Source organism: Calonectris borealis, chromosome 24 (genome assembly GCF_964195595.1).
Source record: "Calonectris borealis chromosome 24, bCalBor7.hap1.2, whole genome shotgun sequence".
Taxonomy (NCBI): Eukaryota; Metazoa; Chordata; class Aves; order Procellariiformes; family Procellariidae; genus Calonectris; species Calonectris borealis.
The window spans coordinates 6,197,159-6,214,737 of NC_134335.1; the positions used below are offsets into that span (position 1 = coordinate 6,197,159).

At 50.9% G+C, this 17,579-nt stretch overlaps 1 long non-coding RNA gene across 1 annotated transcript in view; it reads left to right on the plus strand.

Moving 5' to 3' along the window:
• LOC142092700 (uncharacterized) overlaps positions 1-17,579 on the plus strand; it is a 90,581-nt gene that overhangs the window by 53,055 nt on the left and 19,947 nt on the right. The window contains exon 3 of the long non-coding RNA XR_012677156.1: positions 12,859-13,019. This is a non-coding gene — a long non-coding RNA (uncharacterized LOC142092700). The remainder of the gene's footprint in view (positions 1-12,858; positions 13,020-17,579) is intronic.

Below are 17,579 nucleotides of genomic sequence, written 5' to 3' on the forward strand. Positions count from 1 at the left end.
CGGTTTCATGTTGCAGGGTAGAAAACCAGAGAGACCCTTAGGAAAGAGCTCCCTGCCCTGTACCTGTTTTCCTTCGGATGCTGACAGCTCCCCCAGGGATTTAGTGCCAAGCTGGCTGGGAAACCTCAGCAAATCCCACTGAGGGTGCAGGATTTGGAGCTTCGGGTGGCTGCACATCTGCAAGGTGTCCAGGGAGGGGGCAGAGGAGTCCCCGGGCCAGAAATAAAGCAAGGCGAGCTGAAACCTGGACCGACTCTCTGAACCGCTGAAAGTATTACTCCTCTCCAGACCTGCCTTCATGGATTAAGCCTTTGAAGGCAGTATGATATTAAAGCTGGGACTTGAACACGGGCTCCATAGGACAATAGAGACCCAAGAATACTTTATTATTTGCACGAAGTGGGAAAGCTCAAACAGCCAGCCGGAGAGAGATCCTGCACAGAGCAGACTGCAGGTCAGGTAATCTGCCTCAAATGTGCAAGGTAAAATCATCGGAATACTCAGATCCTTGGCTGGAGTCAGGCAGGGGGGAGAGCTGGACCAGGTATTTCCCACCCAACCCCCTGACTTGAGCAACTGCTTCATTTTAGCTGAATTTAGACTGTTGTAAATTAACACCTCCCTGCCAGATTATATAAAATAAGCATCCCTGCCAGCCCCACATTAACCCTTGCTCAGAAGCACATTGCATCGTCGAAGCAGGGATCCTGACCCCATCCTAGGATGTGCCATCACCAATTTATAATTATCTGTCTCTTTACCAGAGTAGAAAAGAGGGGGGTGACTTGGTAAAGCAACAGGTACCGATAAACGCTCAGCGCTGGATTAGAGCGGTGAAACGTCTTCAGTAAACTTGGGATCTTCCTCTAGATCCACTGGCTTCTGCAGCGAACCCAAAGCTGCACCTGGCAGGAGTGAAGGAATTAATCTGGACTGAGTACCAGGAGATGGAAACAATTTGCTGTTCAAGCAGAGGAAGGGGGAGGACACGAGGAGAGGGATCCTGGGGCGGGGGGGTGGGGAAAACAAAACTATTTTCAAATAAAAGTTTTCTGTTAGAAATGTCCAAAACTGGATATTTACCCTCTTGTAAGGTTCTGGCATATTCCTTTCAAAGGAAGCGTGAAACCTTTTAAAGAGAAATATCAAAGGAAACGTTTTTTCTTTCACTGACATTTTTCACAAAACCAAAATATATTTCTTGACAGACTGTGAAGTGACCCAGATCCTCGATCCAAATGCAAACGGGCGTTTAGGAGAGCTTACCAACATATCAAAGAGCTCTAGGCCAGGCCTTTCCTTTCCACTTTCACTGCAACTGCCGCAATTCCTGTCAAGAAACGTGAAAATAGGGTAGGGAAAATGCCTCCTTGTGCGTGTTTTTGGTGTGAGTGCCTCGGAAGAGCTCTTCTGCATCCCTCATCCTGGGCTTATTTGCTAGCTGAAACGGCAGGGTTCACGATGGTAAAGGTTTTGGCCGTGACTTGAGTGTTGTTTTTTTTAGGCGCCTTTGAAAAATTCTGTAGAAGATGGGGGTCTCAGCTTGGTAACTGTGATCAGCAGTAAAACCTGAGAAAAGATGAAGTTGGGGAAGAAATGGGATTTTGTGGACTGGATGTGGCTTTTGCAAAGAACTCTGCTCCAGCATCTTCAGGATGCTTTCCCTCCCCCAGGCTTGAGGCTTTTTTCCCCCCAGGATATCCGCAATAATTCTCCGTCTAATAAGCTGAGGCACTAGTGTGCATGAAAGCCCACGCAGAAAGTGTGGCAGAAGTGGGAAAGTGTGTTTGCTTCGTGCTGAGCACTGGTGGGCTTGCATTGCACCACCGGCAGCCTTTCCCCCATCCAGGCTGCCGCGTGCCATCCTCATGTGTTGCTGCAGATTGGAAACACGTGCAGGGCAGGCAAGAAAAATGGGCAGCAACACGAACATTTGTTCCATCTTTCATGAAAATTCATGAAAATACCGTGCTCTCGGACAATTTTTTTCCTCTTAGCCCTTGGTGCCCCCCACCATTTGTCAGAGGGATGCTGTGACTTGTAAATAACTGGAGCAGAGGCTTAAAGCACAGTATGCGGCTTTATTTTCTGAGTCACTCCAAATGCACCTGAAGCTGTAACTGGGAGGGTTTATGGCCAGTGCTGAATGCAACAAAAATACAAAGCCTGGCATTTAGAACCGGGCGTTCCTCCAGGGAGTGCTGCAAGCATCTCCCTCGTGTTTTGGCTCCCCATCTGTAAATGAGGAAGGCTGAGGTTTACGTTTGTGCTCCTTGGTACAGGAACGGTTGCTTAATATGTGCACTCGTAGCACCTAGCAGCCTGCAAACCCCCTTTCAGCACGCTTGTGGAGAAAACATCAGCATTAAAACATCCCTATTACCTTACCAGGGGTTGTCTTCTGCCTTAAACGTGCCTTAAGCTCAGCCACATTTGTCCCGTTCCAGTTAAGCTGAGCTCCAAGCTGATGCCAAAGTACCTTTGCCGTGTGCCACTTGTACGTTCAGCCGTGTCTGGCAGCGCAGGCAGGGATTAGGCAGAGGTTCTCTCTGCAAATCATGGAGACTGACATTTCAGAGTACCCATTTTTTTTATCTGCGTGTTGGTTTTTTTTTTTTTCCTCTTCACAACAACGAGGTTCGAAAGACCAGGAAATGGGTCTCCTTTTTAGGGGTGGAAAAAAGACACTGTCAGGAATTTATGTGACGTCTTATTTGCTATAATTCGCCTCACCTTCTGCCTGATGTTTTTACCAAGTGCTTAAAGGGCAACTGGGCTTACTGAGCACTTTTTCCGGAAGTATGGAATCTCCTTTGTTTTATGTGTGTGCGTATATATATATATGTGTATGCACATGTATGGATATATATAGTTGTTACAGCATTGAGGGCGGCGCAGGACGTCAAACCCCATGTCATTTGTTTCCCCTCCTAATGACGTATCTCTGGAGTCCCGATTGCTTGAGCTATTCCAAAAATGTAGTTGATGTCTGTGCTCTGGATGGATGGAAAGCTTCTCCCGTCAATGGCCTTTCCAGCTCCTCGGTAGCAGCTGTAACATTACAGTAGCCATTAGCAGCTCATATCAAAGAGGGGGGGCCCTGTAGCACTGGGACCATCTAACAAAGACCCAATCCCTGTTACCTGCAAGCATCCGTGTGAAATAATTCTTGCAAGGGAGAAGGAGGAGATGGTCCCTGAATCCACACCAGTCCATGCACAAAGTCTTGCAGTGATACGTGAGAATCATTCCTGGGGCGCCTTTCCAAATTGCTTAAGAAACTAAGCCCTAAATCCCGTTAGGATTAAAGGCTCTTTGGCACTTGGGAAAATGTTACCCTTCGGGAGCCAAAAGAGCCACGATTTTAGGCTGTGTCCTCGAACCTTAGCAAAGGATTCCCTTCATAATCATCCCGTCTGCTCTGTGCCGCGAAGGGCGTCGCAGTGCTTAGTCTGCCTGTTCAATTTGTCGGTATCTCCCCAGCAATGAGATCCATTACGTGGGAATTAGCATCCCAAGAGGAGTTCTCGTGCCAGAAAACAAATGGTTTTGGCTTTTCTGTGTTCATTTTGTCAACAAAGGTCTGAAACACTTGAAGGAAGGGGGGAAAAAAATGTTAATCAAACTTTGCCATGGGAAGAAAACATAATTTCCTGAGCGGGCTGGAGATGTTGGATGCATCCAGACTTGCAGTTAATCTTTCCTAGTTTTCCAAGGTGTTCAGGACCAGGATATAGCCAGGTCACTGAGTATATATGGGACACTGGTTCGGTGCAAAATCAGATTACCGCAGCCGCCTCGAGGCCGGTACTCAGGCTTTGGTTTGGGACAGGCTCCCTGGAGAGCCCCCCCCGGACATCATCCCCCCAGCGTCACCTCGGTGGAAGGACCAGGAGATGCGTCTACCCCAAAAACCTGCCCGGGATACACTGAGACGTGACCAGCAATCCGGGGAGCCTTTTTTCCCAGCCCCACCAAGCTCTGATGCTAACAAGGAGGCGGCTTTTATCTCTGCGGGTATTAGCGCCGCTATAAATGTGATAACGCTGGAGTTCCCATAAAAATTCAAGAGGTGGGACTCCCATGAAACAGAAACTTCCCAGTGTCGGAGCCGCATATGGAAATAGTGCAGAGGCTGCGTGTTTTTTTTTTCTAGCCGCCACAACTGCAATTTGAAGAGAGAAAGAGAGGTATTCCAACTATTTTGCCTTTAAAAGGAAATACTGAATAACTTATGGATAAGACATTAACCCGGGCCTAGACCACTCGTGGTCGTTAAAGAGCCCTCGGCACTATTTGCGAGAGGGGAGGCGGGGGGGGGTGTTAGTCTTGGACTCCTGCCTAAATTCCAGTTTAAGGAAATGCATCCCAACTACCTAAAATTCCACCTGCGTTTTAACTCGGTACTGGGTCTGTATTCCCAACTATCGATCAATAGGTCCAAATAAGTACCTCTGCTCTTCATCCGTGCTACCGGTGAGAAAATAGCTACTGCTTTAGCGATGCAGCTAATTCAGCTGGGAGTCTGGCATTCGTCCCCTTCGGGGGAAGCAAAAGCCTCGCTTTTGGGGTAGGGTGTATGGTTTGGATTTCGAGCCTTTATCTTTAAAGGGAAAAGGCTCGTTCAGAGGCAGAACAGGTCTTGTGGTGGAAACCCAGGATGCTTAGTTATCAAAAATATGGAGGGGGGGGCGGGAAAGGACTATCAGGGCTGGGGGGGATCCAGCATGTGTCTGGTCCAGCATCCCCACTCCAGTCATGCCCCGGACTGGTTTCTAATGTAGAAGATGCTCTGCCCCTGGATCAGGCTTCACCCTCATCTCTGCTAGTTAGAGATTGGCCTCACAACCAGCGTTTCAATACAGTGTTTAATTACCATTCCAGAGAGGTTGTTATCAATAACCGCTGCAGTGCCAGCTGATCGTTTTAATGGGATAAATATCCTATCCCCCTCCTGCGTGGCAAAGCGGCTGCTGCATTCCAGCCCAAAGGTGGCCACGCTGCAGCTGTAGAAAAAGTGATCCCTTTAAAACAAGTTAAAAACAATCCTTCTGGATGAAAGGTGGTGATATTTGAAGACAGTTATTTTATCTTTCTTTGGCTTTAAAGATAACACGCTACCAGCATGTGAAAGGGCATCATTTTTCTTCTCTGGGAGTTATTTATGATCTTAATCCTGCTCCACCCTACGCATTACAGTTTGCGAGGCTTTTCAGTGAAACTGTTATTGCTTTAAAAAGCAGATCAAATCACATCTTCCCACCCTTTTTTTTTTTTCCCCCACTTCATCTTCTCTGCACCCCAGCGCTGGCACATTTTAATGGCAGAAATCGGCTTACCTTCACAGCCATTTCCACAAATACGGCTCTGGTTTCTGAGCGTGCAGGGAACTGCAAATTTGAGAGACGCTTTGTGTTTGGATATAAAGATTTTTCACACTTTCACATTTCTCCTTGTCTTTATGAGTGATGATGTGCCGTCCTCCGCCGTCCCAGTTTTGCATTTCAAAGTCACCCCCGAAGGAAGTTTCCCGGATGTCTCAGCAGCGGGTGGCAACGCTGCCGTCCCGGTTTTGCAAATGACCATCTCGATGTGAGATGAGGTTATTTAATATCAGGTGGTGCAGTGATGGAGCAGCCAGGGAGTGGATCTGGTTATGCCCCTGCCATGGGGGAGGTGGGTTTTAACAGGCACATCCTTTGTTTGATGGGGCAAATGTCAGAAGAAGAACTTTATTGAAAAAGATGGTGGCGGGACTGGAAGCAAGGGGGGATTTCTTGGCTCCGCTGAGACCTGTGTCAAAGCCTGCGCTGCTTTGGAGAAAGCCAGAATGTCACTTTAAGCTTTTCACAGCATCCCAGGCGTAGGACTTAGTGTCTGAGCCAAAGGAATGGCTCCCCCAGGGCCCCCGGCTCGACTCGCGCTCAGCTGTAGTAGGATAGTGAAGGGGGTTTTATCTTTATTGCTCTATCGTGACAGCAGCCCCTGAATTTATGTCCCTGGCCAGTCCATCCTGTTTCTCACTTGCAGTAGGAAGAAGGTGTTTCGCATCCTCCTCGTACCCCTGCAGAAGGATATCTCCTGAGTACAAACTCATGAACTATTTATCAGCAGATAATGGGCAGTGCCTGCCCAGGCTTTCCCAAAACACCACTATCGCTGAATTACACCAGTCAAAGTGCTGCGTGGCTGGGCAGAAAAGAAATAGTGCTGCATGGACCCAGCCCTGGTTGGGTAGACTCGGAGAAGGATGCCGTAAATGTCTGGAGGGAAGCCAGTTGTATCCATGACATGCACGAGCGACCCTCTTCACCCAGCTATTTTCCTTGTTTTGGAGCCCTCCTATTATTTTTAATAAGTTGTTCATGCTTTAATCAATCAGGCACATGCCGTGGGAATCCTGCCGGTTGAGGGGACCGATGAAGCGATTGACTCCAGATGGGAAACGCCTGAGTAAGGAGTGCTCCGATGGCCACAGTTCACAACAAAGCTCGTAGGGAAGCGGAGACCGGTGCCGAGGTGGAGTGGGGGGAATTGGTCTTTTCATCATGTCCTTTTGCAGCCAAGACATTGCAGGGAGTTCGTGAGACCCAGTGTTTTAATTGCTTGCAGGTCAGGCAGGTCCCTTAGGTTATGGGGTTGGAGAGGAAAAAATGCTGATAATGCAGATGAAAATTCCAGTATCGGGATTCATTCGGCACGAGGCCAAGGGGAATAACCGGTGAGAGAGTGGGTGCTGCACCAAAGAGGGGTTGCAGGGGCAGGTGGGGCTGGTGACGATGACTGCAGCAGCCTGCAAGGGATCTGCATGCACGTCCCTCTGCTCCTGCATTATCGCAGGACAGCCTCGTGCCAGCTGGCCAAGGGGACCGTGGGCTGCAAAGGGTGACGCTGCGCAGAGCAGCAGGGACTCGGAGCAGGATTTAAAGACGATACGAGAATGGGATGGCTAGGGATACGGCATAGATACTCTGCTTTAAACTCCCGGTGTACTTCACGTTTATTTTTCGTGCAAGTCCTGAGATGCAGGAACTTTTCGAAGACCAAGCGTAGTGCAGATGGGGCACGACGGATGGTGTCTGCGATAGCTCAGCTGAGTAGAGTCCATCTGGTGCAGGCTAGACTTGAAAGCATGCTTGCTTCCAAACTAGGGTTCACAAATGAACCCAGGCTCCTGGAAGACGGTTTGCGTGTGCAAGAGAGAAAACCCCTCTGGGCAACGTGTGTCTTTTGGTGATTCTGCATGTCCTGAGCATCCTCCCTTGGGATGAGAGAGCAGGTACGGCTGGGGACGGAGGCCCGTGAGAGGATGGTTATTTATGTTCACGTGGGAGCTGGAGGTGGCACATTTAAGAGCAGGTTGGGGTGTGTGTCTGGTACAAGCTGACATTGCTTTAAGACTAGAATAGGTTTACATTTTCCACCTTCCAGGCAATCACCGAGGAAAGAGATTGTCTCATTTTTTCATGTACATATATCTCGTCTCCGAGTTGCCGAGGCAACACTGTATATGTTTGCAGGCTGGAAGGATCTGGGGATGGAAAATGAAGCCAGGGAGTGGACTGAGGAGAGAAGTCCAGCAGGAATTTTCCTCTGGTCTTTTGCGGCCGATTGGTTAGCGCTAATTTAAGCCCGTCTCCCGGGATTAGTCATCAAATCTGAGATTTCCATTTTTATTATTTTAAATCAACCGCACTTGCTCTTGGGAGGCCGTTTTTCATGTTAGAAATTAACCTCGTAGAGATTTAGCCGGTGGAGGCTGTAGGATGGGAGCCAGCAGGCAGGGTAATACCATAGAAACATAAACAAGGTACAACATCTCGCTCTACCGGCTGGTGGAAAGCTGAGCCCCCGGGGAACAGCGGCTCCGCGGCGGTGCAGCCCGCTGCTTCGAGCTTGACGGGAGGCACTGGGATACCTGGATTTTCTCCATGGCCACTCAGTGCATGGTTGTGGCTCATACATTGCTCCGGGGCTTGATTTTTTTTTTTTTTTTTTAGGATGCTTCTGGTGCAGGGAGAAGCCACTGCAAGGGTGTGCCTGGACAAATATTGTGCCAGGGAAGCTCCTGGTTGCAGGCGATTGCCGGAGAGTCCTGTGGCACTGGTGAAGGTTTTTTATAAATTTCTTTTCCTCCCAGGTCTGGGGTTATCACTCCCCGCAAGCGCGAGCTACTGCGGGATCTTGCTGCCTCTGTGCCGTGGCCTCGAGTTTGCTCCCAGCGGCGTGCGAATACGTGGAGATAGATGGACACTGCCCCAAAGTTGCAGCATCCCTCGGGCATGGGAAAGGATTGAGCCCTGGGGGAGGTGGAAGCGACTTTTGTGGATGCCTTAAAGAGCTGAAGGAGGGCATTAATGAGGATAATGAGTATCTATAAGCTGAGAAGCGTGCCGCCACTCAAAGTCCATGGGAGATTTCCATCTGCTCTGGAGAGGTTTTTGGGGGTAGCATCTTTTAAGTTCTTACTGATTTTAAGGTTTATTTATTATTAAGGTATCTTGCAGCCCGTGTTGCCCTGGCACTAACAGAGCTGGAGCCTGTGCATGCCATAACCACGCAGGCACTTTCTTCCTACCCATCCTTCCCACCGCTGCTTCCCCAAACCCATCCAGCACCTTTTCCCCCCCCAGCCAGCTGCCTGCCCAATGAAAAGGCCCCTTCAGGTCTCCGAAGCATTTTGGGGGTTTCCTCAAGAACAAATGACCTTCTCTCTACCTCTTCGCCCCGCACCCCTGCCTTTCAAAGGCATTTTGTGCTGAAACTTCAAAAGGCTTGGCAAAAGGCTGGTATTTCTGCCAGGCGGCTTCCCCCAGCTTTTCTGATCTCAGGCAAATAAATAAGGTAAGAACTTCACAAGGACAGGGAAAGAGGCAGAGGTGATGGTGCCATTCCTGTTGGAAAGCTGGCATTCCCCACCTCTGCTAAATGAGGTTCAGAGAGGCCACCTGGTACGTGTCTTTCTAATCTCATAATTTTATTTCGCTGGATCGGGGGGCTTTTTTAGTTCTTTCTTTTTGTCAGTCGCTTGGGAACAGACTTATAAATACACGAACTGTCCGAAGTGCCAGGAATTGGTGTTCAAAAATCCTCCCTGCGAGAAATACAAGATTTGATAAGAAGTGTGTGGAAGGAGTTGCTGATGCTGAAGTCACCCCGGGGTATTTCTCCAATCTCCCCCTGTCCCCCCTCTAGTCTCCGAGCCCTGCCCTGCAGGTGGCAGTTGCGTAGGGACGTGGAGGGGTGACATCTGTCCCTACCTGGGGAGAGCAGGCTTAGCTGGGTGGGGATGTGGCTTGGAGCAGCATATGGAGGGTGGTTACAGCCGGAGCATTTTCAGCTGTTGGGAAAAAAGGCTGTAAAATACGATTCCCACCATAAGCAGCCCTCTGGGTTCGGAGTACATCAAATTGGGTATTTTGCCTCTGGCAGAAACCAAAACCTGATGTGCCAGAGGATGGTAAAACCCTCGACTAATCTCTTTAATTGTTTAATACCACAGCCAGCAAGGAAATGTTTTCTGATCCCGTTAATCTTTGCTGTGAAAGAAAAGCTTCTGTAACTGTATCCGTAGCTAGCAAAAAACCAGTTATTCCCATAGTCTAAATCCCAGCCTTTCTCTAGCCATCGCCCCGCGCAGAGCCTGCAACAGCACCTTCAGCAGGTTAACGGGAGAGCAGGACAGATGCTGCAGCTTTTAGACCTCCCAAAAATAAGAAAACAATGAGGTGAAGCACGAGGCCGGCCGAGGTCCAGCTCGGCAAGAGACGGGAGCAGGATGATGGAGGGCACGCGGCGGGGCAGGGCGAAGGGGCCGTACCCCAATTCAGGGGATGCTGCAGGGAGCTGCCTGGCTCCCCGGCAGGGTTTTTAGCCCCTCCGGTTTCCTAAACACCACACTTCATACAAAGGGGAAGAGAGGAGAAGCTCGGAGGGAGGGAGAGAGGGTGTTTCTGGTATTGAGCAGCGGTGCAGTGCTATTTCTCTCGGCAGCTGACAGTGTAAATGCATTTCCTGGCAGGCAGCTCGTTCTGTATTAAAATTCTTGATGAAGATTATTAAAGTGTGTTTATGAAAAGCCTGCGAGTGCTTCTTGGACTCCAACCTGCCTTTTCAAAATGAGATGTTTGGGTGCGGGCTGAGCGTTCGTGGGTTATTAAAACCAGCCTGTCCAAACCCACCCGCTCCATTGGCAAAGCGCGGTATCTGTAGCAACCTGGATGGGCTGAGCCCCCTCCAGCTGGGGACCGGTGTGTGGGGTGCCTGCGGCCGGTGCAACCCCTAGCCATTCCCCAAAACCGCCCTGCAAATGTATTTGAGTGTGTTGCATGATTTAAGGAAATGCTCGTGTCCCCCTGAGGGATAATTCGGAGCCGCGGTGCTGTGTTGAAGCCCGGCTCTCAGCCCCGATGGGGGCTATGGGGGAGGCGTGGGGATGGCCGCAGCGACTGGCCCTCCCTTTGTGCCGGCAAAGCTTTTGGGAGGCAAACATCCCACCTCCTCTGCTGACACCGAGAGGTCCCTGTCGCCCAGAGCCAGGGTGCTCGTGGCCCAGCTACCGCACACCCCTTGCAGACACACGTGTGCACAAATACGCACCCAGCTGCATGCGCGCCTGCAGCCTGATTCCCTTTTTCTATATGTTCTTCCCTTCCCGGCCTGAGGTAGGATTTTTTTAACGTGGGAGACCAGGTTGTATATCTAAATATATGTCCTTACAAAAAAAAAAAGTTTCCAAGAACAATGGTGGAAGCAGCCCAAAAATGTGCTAAGAAGGACGAATGCATTAGGATTGGAGTCCAAGCAAAATATCAGAAGGGTGAATCAGAAAGAAGGAAAGGAAGGGGGGGGAAAAAAAAAATAGAAACGTATGGAGTTTTTAAAAAGCTATTTATTCTTTTTAATGTTAATGGCAGCTTTTCAATTTGAGCTTTGAGTGCTGGAGAAATGTGTCAACTGCTCCTGCCCTGAGCCATACTTTGGGGGCATGCAAAAGCATTGTTGCGGTGACATGTTCAAGCTGGTTTCAATCCAGCCCCATTTAGCCATTGCAAAGATGTCTTTGCTATTATTGTTATTAATTGGGCTCATTAATTTATGTTCTGCGCTTTCTTACAGCTTCCCCGTCTTTCTGCAGCATGATTCCCTGGTGATGCTTGATTAGATGGGGCTAATTAGCCACCGCACCCCTACTTTAGACCCAGCACCTCTGGTTTCAGCCCTAGCCCACCAGTCCTCTTCCCTGGGGGCAAGCCTGATAGAAATAAACTGTTGGGAGTGTTTTACAGTAGTTTCTTGAAGGGGGAAATGCTGAGCTGCTTTGCAGATCTTCCCTCTGTAGGAAAACGGGAGACGCGCTAATGGGTGCCGCATAGGAAAGGCGTTGGTTGAGCAGGTCAGTAGCCCAGCAGAAATAAAATATGTGGGTGATGCTGAAGTCGCAGGTAGCTTTTTCTGGAGCAGGGACAGCCCCGTGTCCTCTGGAAATGGCATCCGTGCATCGCACCGGTTTTCGGTTGGTGTGTTCTAACAGTGGTTATAGTGTCCGATGGTTGCTGCACTCTCGAGCGTCGCTGTATGCGTCCTGGCAGATCTCTCTCCCCTAATTCAGCAGCGTGCTTTGGGCAGGCTAAACCCAAGTTGTCTTCTGCCTTGCCTCTCCGGCTTCCTCCTTTATTTGTGGTTTGATCTGTCCCTCCGCTTTCTCTGAGCTAATGGCAGCTCAGACCCCGTTCCGGTGTCATCAGAGGTTCCAACTAAAAGAGGGCCGATTGCAGAGGGTAGATGGAGAGGCCGTAAAAAAGAAAGTAATAAAATCTTGGTTTTGATTGCATGAAAAGGGAGGAAAATCTGTTCTCCAGGCCAATCAGGATGGCGTGGTGGCTGCAGTTGGAGGTGGGAGGAGAAAGCCCAGATTCGTACTTACCCCTGGTGACTGCAACATCCGTCAGGGCTAAAGACAATCTGTGTCTCATTAATCATCTGATATAAACAGAGGGAGACTCGCTGGAACAGAGCGGTGTCACTGGATGAATGGCCTGGAGTTGGAAAATAAACATTTCAGACTCTGCCTCGGCGTTTATTTTTGCTAAATGCCTTCGCTGTGCCTGGGCGTTTTGCTAGCAGTGGGGTACCGCTGCCCCAAATCTATCCCAGGAGCGTGAGCTGGTGATGCCGGGCGAGAAACGCACTAAATAGAAGTGCAAGGAAAATTTTGGAGCAGCCACAGTAGTAGGCTGTCCTGGGTGCTTTCTTGCTTGGAGCGAAAGGGTTTCTCCTGCCCTGGGGAGCTGCAGAGGGGTTTCTCTCTTGCCTTGCTTTTTTTTAGCAGGTGGGAAATGCCGCAGCGAGGCAGCGTGGTTGGACTTGCAGGCAGGCTGCCTCTTCTCACCTTGGTCCCACAAACCTGTGGTCAGCGGTGATCCAGGGAGGTGGAACTTGCAGAAATAATCGGTGCGTCTCCGTCAAATGCTCGGCATGTTCACGCACCACTGGATTTCCACAAACAGCGGTTGTTTTTTCTACAAACCTCTTATGCCTGTTGGTTCCACCCCGGCCCTTCCCCTCTACAAAAACCCACCAGGTGCAGTCTGGAATCCATGCTCACCCAAATACGCCTCTAATTCTGATTTATTAAGATGGTTATTGTATGGATGATTAGAAACATATTCTGGGAGATTTAACGGCCTCGGAACAGACATGTAGCCATTACAGAGTTGTTAATCCTTTATAAATATGTTTTTAATCATGCCAGTATTTAACATACGATAACTGTCCTATTAAACGTAATGTATAGCTGGCAGCCTTGTTATAAAGAATTGCAAGCTTTTTTTGGTGTTGGTTTTTTTTTTCCTACAGGCTCATTAACTTCTGCTGCTCAGGAGATATTACCAAAACCACAAGTGGACGGCTCAGCTCAGATATCCAACCCTTCCATGTCCCACGAGGATCCCGGCTGGTGCTTGCACTTGCTGTATGAGGACCTTCACCAGGAGAGGAGTTTACTGAGACCCTGGCAGGTGAGTGGCTTTCGCTCCGGCCGTGGACTTGCTACCTGCTTATTTTTAAGCGTTGCTTGGTGCATCTTGTTCCACCTTTGCCACGCTATCTGCTCAGGTTGTGTAAAGCATTGTCAGTGCTTAAAACTTCAGTAGCTGGGTGAGCTCTGCTAAAATAAACCTTATTATATCTTATTCTGGTGCGTGCATGCAGTGTGGTAGCAAAAGCAATATTTCCATCTGCAGACCGGGGGCTTTGCAGAAGCGCACAAAACGCATGCACGCATACTACTGCATACGCAGCATAGTACTCATAGCACAGGAGGGGTGCATACCCCCTCCTGTGTATCTGCTCTGACATCAGGAATAGTAAATTCCATTAGCAATGACATTTTGGGCCTTACGTTTCTGGTGGTGAGAAGAAAACAAGCACCCCCCAGCTACGCTCGGTTGAAAAATAAATGACATAACCTGGGCTGGCTTTTCATGGGCCTCTGGACTTGACGTGCCATCCAGCTTGGTTCCCATCCAGCTGACCAGCCATTCCCGAGGATGGGCTGGTTACAGGAGAAAGCAGGTTGAGAAGGGGAAAAATTTCCACTAAATTAAATTATTTTAGCTGGAAAAATAAACCCTCGCCGCAGCTTGAAGCAAATGCCTGCCTGGTGCCTCCCCTGCTTAGCCTGAGATGCTGCCGTGCGGCAGGAGCGCTCGCTCCCATCCAAACTGCTTCGTGCCGAGCCGAGGAAAGGCAGATGTGTGTGAGACCCCCCTCGCTCCCCCGTCATCCCCTCGGCACTGTCCCCCAGCGTGCCACTCACACGATGTGTCCCTCGGTGCCAAATAACCAAAGCTTCATGAGGAAGGGGTAGCAGCCCTTTGCTTTTTGGAGTGCCAGCACCCTGGCGTGAAGCCATCGCTCCGGTACCACTGGGGCAGCCCTGTCTGACCCCCTTTTGCGGCTCTTTTGTCTCTGGGTCTCCAAATTAATGCTTTTTGTCCCCAACACCACGCTGCCCCTCTCCCCCCGGCCCCCTTGGCCGAGGGGGAGCCGTCGGGGCAGGACAAGGGGCTATTCTTTGTGGAGAACAGTGGGAGATCTCATCATGGGGCGGCTGGCCCGCGGCCGTCGCCCACCACCGCTCTCCACACCTAGGTCACGTCTGGGCGCTGGCATTTATCGGGATCGAGCTGCGTCGGGCACCACGAGTGAATTGTGCACAGAGGGAGGATGGGGAGACGGGGTCAGTGCTCGGGGCACGTGGGCAGCAGCCGGGGAGGCAGCCCCCATGTCTGCAGAGGGGTCCTGGGCTCAGCGCTTGAGCACAACCGTTGTCAGATATGGAGTTTTTAACACGTTTTCCTAAAATCGGTTCATTTGCACGGTTCTAGGGGGGGAAGAGGCGTGGGTGCTCTGGGCTGGTGGCTTGTTGCTGAGAGTGCAAACGAAACATCCCGCTGGACCGTTCTCCAGCAGCGCTGCAAACCCAGAAGCAGCCAGAGCAGCGAGGGTTAAGGGACGAAGTTATTTCCAGCTCCCTTTGCAGTGTCCCCCTTCGCACCCCGTCATGCCTCGGTGGTGGCTGGGAGCCCCGCAGCCCCATGTGCTGGTGCTTGGAGCGGGTGCTGTTTGTTTTGGAAGGAGACAGGCTTTGTCTGCGGAGCCGCCGGCCAGTTTTCCGCAGCCCACCTTATAAACTTTCCCAGCCTCGGCGCTCGTCGCACCCAGCAGCTACCTGGGCTGCCGGCACGGCCAAATATTTTCATCGCCAGGTGCTATTTCCGTGCCTGACCACCCCGCGGTGGCAGATGTCGGTGTGTGGGTGGGATGCTTGCAGGGCTGGAGAGACCTGCCACCCCCATCCCGTCTCCCCGTGATCCCATCCAACGCGGCTGTTTCCACTGCAGCCCTGGCTCTCTCTTTCTGTGAGATATTTCCTCGCGTTGCTTCGTGTATCTTCTGCAAGGTGATGGGCTCCGTCTGAAATGCTCCGCGGTGGTCACGGCGCGGAGTGCGATGGGTACCAGGAGCCTGGAGAAGATGCAGGAGGTTGCAGGAGCCAGCGAGGATGCCCAAGAGTTGCTGTGGGCAATGTGGAAAGAAAAGGGGGAGAAAAATCAGGGCTATAACTAAGCCTGGTCAAGGATGGTGGTTCTCTCCATCCGCGCAGACCTTTTCCTCCGTGAAATGCTCTCTTTACTTTTAAAAAATGAAACCTGCATTTTGCGTGGCTAAAATCGCAGAAGGAGGATGGTCTGGGGGAAGAGGGGAGCTGAGTGAAGCAGGGCTGTGCTGGTAGCTCCAGGCTGGGGGGAAGTTAATGGCCCCCCGGTTGCCTGGGGCTATCAAAGACTGCATTGGGCTAGTGCTGGGCTCGGCTGTGGGGGAGAGGATGAGACCGTGTCTGTGGGAGGACCTGGGCCAGGGCTGGGAGGCAACGTGCAGGAAGGGGCAAGAGCAGCTGATGGACAGCCTTAGCAAACCTCTACTTTTTTTTTTATTTTTCCTTTCTTCTTTCCTGTTAGAAAAAGCTCGCCTGGGGAGGTTTTCCTGCTAGCCTTCCTCTGCGCTGCAGGAAGGCCAAGCAGAAACTTCCCCGAGGAAGTTTCCATAGCTGCTTTCCCAAGGGATTTCTCCCCCATTTTTCCGAAACTCTTCTCCCTGTCTGAGCAGCTGTCGAGCAGGGACGGTGCAGGGCCAGGTCACCCCACGGACCTCTCTCAGCCCGCAGCAGCAATAAAGCTGTCGGCAGAGGCAGCGGCGCGGTCCGGGCGGCCGCGTGCTGGAGATGTACTTAGGAGAGGCTGAGCTGCCGGCTCGACCCGGCTTCCCTTCGATCGCCGCGTGTCTCGCCCTCCGTCACCGCCGCCGGCATGTGCCAGGAGACAAAGCTGGCCCTTCTCCCGCCAGCGAAGCGGCGAGCCGTCAGCCAAGACGTCTGGTGAGAAGGAAGAAGCCTGTCTGCGAGCGCCAAGGGGAAGCCCTCCGCCGACCCTCTCTGCTCGGTCTAGCTTCTCGCCGGTATTCGCACAGCCGGGAGGGAGCAGCCTGAGGCTCTGTCTGGGTCTCGGCGGCCATCTGGAAGGGAACCGTAGGGGATCGGCAGCCCTGATGCAACGCACGTGCCGGAGACGAGCTCGCCCCTTCCCAAAGCGTAACCTCATCCTTGCTCTGCGCATGGGGAAACTGAGGCAGGACAGTCCCAGAGGTGGTGCACCACGACCCTTCGGTCTCCCTCGAGGACTGCCTGCCAGCAGAAAGCAGAGGGTTTTAAAGAAATAAGGAATCTCCGTCCTGTCAGAAATTCAAAAATTTCTGACTGTCGGGTTCATCTTTAAATTTAGAAGTTTGGAATTTCAGCTAAAAAGAAATATTCGCCGGAAGAAATATTTCCTTTTGTCTTTACAAATAAGACAGAATATGAGAGAGGAATAAGGGCACAGCACAAGGCACTATCCCTCCTGAAATGCAATGCTTTCATAATCCTGAATAGGTGTTTTCATCAAATTGAAACATGCCTGCAAAATGCTGTCTGGCAAAACTCTATTCAGCTGGAAAAACACCGTCTAGCTCTCTCTCCCTTCAAGTTATCTCTCTAGACCTCATACAAAGTCGTATTTATTCACTCCCTTTTCAAACGGTCTCCACTTCTCCATCTCTAGGCGTCCACAAATCATGATTTGCCTCTCTAGCATCAGGGACTCGCTAAAAAACCATGAAGGGCTTTCTTTTTAATTTCATTTTTGTTGCTCCTGTTCCTTCTGCGGTTTGATTCGCTCTTGGATATGTCTGAGCTTCTCAGTGAGTCTCGGAGCTAGAAACGTGTTTTGTTCATCGGCACTTAAGATGCTAACGAAATTATTCAGCCCCAGCATGTGAAATCATGCAACTCTTAGATATCTTTGAATTTATCAGCCCTGCCATGGGGCTGTCTATGTGTAGGGTTACAGGACAAGAGCGAGAAGTTGGTGTTACCCCAAAACCACGTAGTATGTGAGCTCAGGGTCTGTTACGGCTGTCTCCTCTGCTTAGTTTTTTGGGATCTAGAGGCACTCGGCTGAGTTTTATGAGCAATCCATCTGCCTATGCCTTTGGTTTGGGAAGGGTATGTGGGGGTGTCTGTAAAAGCAGCTCAGGGTGCAGCCCTGAGCCGATGCACACGCGCCGTCTGTAACGCTCTCGGCGCACGGTGCTCCCGGGGAAGCGTGTAAAGGGATGATGGAGATAGTCATGCGCAGGAAAGCGGCTCCCTGCCGCCTGTCCCGGGACACGGGGGCAGCCATTTGGGACCTTTCTGCTTCAGTCCCTGTCTCCTGTGCTATTTCTGTTCATCCTGGTACCCAGGGAAAGCAGGGGTCAGGAGAAGCCGAGTCCCTTTCCAGTGTTGCCAGAGGGCTTGCTGAGGGATAAAAGAGGTATTTCTGAACCAGTCTGACTTTCTCACGGGAAGAGCAGACTTGGGCCTCCAAATTACCCCCTGCCTGTGTGTATTTGTGCATGTGCAATCTCCCTGACGTCTCTTCCCCCGTGGCAAATGCTTGCCCTGGCCGAGCCCCTGTTGTCCATCCCCGTGGCCTCGG